The sequence below is a fragment of the Martes martes genome (assembly GCF_963455335.1).
Source record: "Martes martes genome assembly, chromosome: 3".
Taxonomy (NCBI): domain Eukaryota; kingdom Metazoa; phylum Chordata; class Mammalia; order Carnivora; family Mustelidae; genus Martes; species Martes martes.
The window spans coordinates 145,376,304-145,379,832 of NC_137890.1; the positions used below are offsets into that span (position 1 = coordinate 145,376,304).

A 3,529-nucleotide genomic window follows, 5' to 3' on the forward strand; every position below is an offset into this window, starting at 1 on the left:
GTCTCTTTTAACCATTACCTAGTGTTCCTTTCTCTCTTTTTCTTCCAATGTTCAGTTTCCTTTACTGACACCTATCTCCCTGAAGGACAGGTTCAGGATGGTAGGTGATGGCAAGAGATGTTCACTTAAAGATCTTTCCCTAACTGAATGCTTTGCCCACATGCTGGAAGTTCCCCTCCCAGGAAAAGAACTCTGAAACCAGTGTCTGGGTCTCCTCACTGCCAGGATCCAGTTTCTGCCATGTATATGACTCTTAGTCCACCTGCCAGTCTGGAGTCAACAGAAGAGCAAGATCCTGGCCTTAGAAGACCCAGACCAGCTGCTATTGTTGGCTCCAAAGGGAGTGACACAGGCAAAAGCATTCTTCCTTGGTTTGTCCAACCTCTAGAACATCCCAGTGGTGAGGTTGAAGCTCATGAAGGTCTGGGTGAGCTCTCGGGGAAGCAGTCCTCAGAAGAGCACAGAGACCAGCCATCCTTAGCAAAGTGCTCCCAAACATAGGGCAGCACCACAGAGAGGGTGTCCTCATTGGATTATTTGCACTTAAATTCAACCAATACAAGATAGCCCCAAACTGGGGCTGGTTAATGCAGGGGAGGAACCAGTGGCTGGTGTCAGGGAAGGTCTGGTGGAAAGAAGGCTCCAGGACCTTTTTATAGAGCCACAACAGGGAGCAGACAACTGTGACGTAAGTGAGTGTCACACATTTGCCCACAGGAAAGTCCTTGTCTTTAAGTGAGCATCCAGTAGCCCCAGAATTTGCCTTACTTCCTCCTTTGCATTCTCTGTTGCCTGCTTCTTGTGGTGCACAATGCCCAAAGTGGGGAACACCCAGGTACTGACTGGGGTCACTATGTCACTGTCAGCAAAGCTCACCTTTGAGCTTTGCTGACTCTGGAGTACCTCTCCACAGCTCCTTATTGCTCATAGAGTAGGCACTGGCATTGCTGTCAAACACACAGAAACCATTGTCACCCTTAAATGCTGGAAACTTGCTGACAGGAAATTTACAGAGAAATTGGGGGTGTGGTTGATTTGGCCAAAGTGGAAGTGGGGGCTTCAGAGAGTACATGGACCTAAGCTCCACTGTACTGAACAGCAATGAGAGGCTTGAAGGCCCTCCAGTTTTCAGGATATATGCCCAGGGTGCCGGCTGCCATGGTGATTCCACACATAAAAAGCTATTCCTTTCTTAATCTAGAACATTCTTCCCATATGCCTCTCACCTTTATTTGCAACTATCAAAATCCCATTTGAACCTGGGGACCCAGTTAAAAGGTCACTTCCTGAATAAAGTTCCAGTTGAACACGGAGTCTGAGAGCTTCTTCTATTTTGCTCTTACCAGAGGCTGGTTAAAGGAAAACTAAGAAAATTTATAACTATTACAAACATAAAAAGAACTCAATAAAGTGGCTGGGTTCAAAATTAAGGTAGCTGGGTCAAGAATCACTAGGTTTCAAATATGTAAATCAATTAATTATAGAAGGAGACATTTACAGTAACTTAACAACTGTGCAATGTATTTAGGGTATCAAGAACTGTAAAAAAAAAAAAAACCTCTCAAAGAAAACTTTAAAAAAAATACTAGTGGGAAATACAAATGAAGACTTGAACAAGTGGAAAAAGTACTATATTCATGAGTAAGTGGACTCCAAGATTTCACTTATCCCTAAATTAATCTACACATTTTATATTTGTTCAATATAAATACCAGTATTATGTGCTCTAAAACACTGGAAGTTGGATAAACTGATATGTTAGCTCCTCAACCATCTCCAAGTTGCCATTTTCTGAGAGACTGTCTCCCTTTCATCATTTTCCTAAAGAATAGGCTTAAGTATGCCCTAAAAGAAGATAAAGTAAGGAAGATAAACATGTAATGCTTCATTGGTGCCAAGGTCCAAACTGATCTAACTTACATGTTGGTTTTATGGATGTCCCAAGTGATAATAAGACTGAAGAGAATTTTGGTCTAATCTGTGACACCAAGAGTCACTTTGCTATTCATTGTATTTCACCGGAGGAGGGCAAGTCCAAGTTGTGCAAAGTGACAAAGATTCTTGTGGAAACAAAAGGAATCCTTCATCTAATGACCCCTGATGTTCACACCATCAACTACCCTGATCCCTTCATCGTTCACATTGATTTGGAGACTTGAAAGTTTACTGATTCCATCAAGTTTGACACTGGTAATTTGTATATGGTAACTGAATGCATTAACCTGGGAAGAATTGGTGTAATCACCAACAGGGAGAGACCTGGGTTTCTTTCAGTATAGTTCACATGAAAAATACCAATAGCAACAAATTTGACATCCAGCCCTCCAACATTTTTGTTACTGGCAAAGACAATGAGCCATGGATTTCTCTTTCCCATGGAAAGGGTATCTGCCTCACCATTGCTGAAGAGAGAGACAAGACACTGGTAACCAAATAGAACAGTGGGTGAATTGGTATCTTGGTGATGACTGGAATTCTCTACACTTAATTAAAGATAATGCAACATGAAAAAAAAAGTGGTAAAAGGAAACATGAGACACTTTATACAATACTTGTATGAAAATGTTCTTTGAAAGTATGACAAATTCCTAAAGCCAGTAAAGAAAATATTGAAAAAAAAAACAAAAAAACAAGACTTTCTATATATAAAATTCACTAGAGGTAATATCCCAGGTAGAAAAAAATAGTTCACCCAAATTGAGTGATTTGAGGAAGGTTGAATGAAAGGACAAAGCAAAGTGTAGGATTATTAGGAAAACACCAGAGTTAGTGCATTGCCTAAAAACTGGTACTAGCAGGGTACATAATTTCTTTTAAGCCTAAAGAGGTGAGGGAAGAGCAGCTACTGGACTCAGATAAATTTTTAAGAGAGCTGGCTAGCAGAACATAATCCTGCAGGAATACAGATACCCTTCAGGGATGGAGGGAGGAAACCAGGGTTATAAATTTGCTCTCCTCCCTTCCTTTACTTTTCTGTGCCAGTACTTTTAATTGGTGGAACTTAGGTCAACCCATAGAGTTCATTCTCTTGAGGCACAAAGCCTAAAAAATACAGTAACCAAAATTAAGAATAAATGGGCTTATTAGATTAGACACAACAAAGACCACTGTAAAATAGAATAATAAATCACTGTAAAATACTAGATTGAAACACAGAAGAAGGGGTGAAAAATCAGAAAAAAGTGAGAGGTATGTTGTACATTGTTAAATCTTCTAAAAGAAAAAGAGGTTAGAGAGTATATGACAGAAGCAACATTTGAAGATATGCTGTCCAAGAATTTTCAAAAATTACTGAATGAAAAAAATGGTGTTGGGAAAACTGGATATCTGCATGCAAAAGGATGAAGTTGGACCTCTACTTGATACCATATATTAAAAAATTTAACTCAAAATGGATAAAAAACTTAAATAGTCCTAAGATCCAAAAACTGTAAAACTCTTAGAAATAAACACAGGCAAAAATCTTTGTGACATTTGATTTGGCAGTGATTTCTTGGATGTAATGCAAAAAAGCACAAGAAAAACAGAT

The 3,529-nt window shown here is 39.5% G+C and overlaps 1 pseudogene across 1 annotated transcript; it reads right to left on the reverse strand.

Annotated features, from left to right (window-relative positions):
- Positions 1–322: 322 nt before the first annotated feature.
- On the reverse strand, positions 323–1,166 carry LOC308340277 (elongation factor 1-gamma-like; annotated as a pseudogene). Its single transcript has one exon. The product of its transcript is annotated as an elongation factor 1-gamma-like (transcript).
- Positions 1,167–3,529: the final 2,363 nt, after the last annotated feature.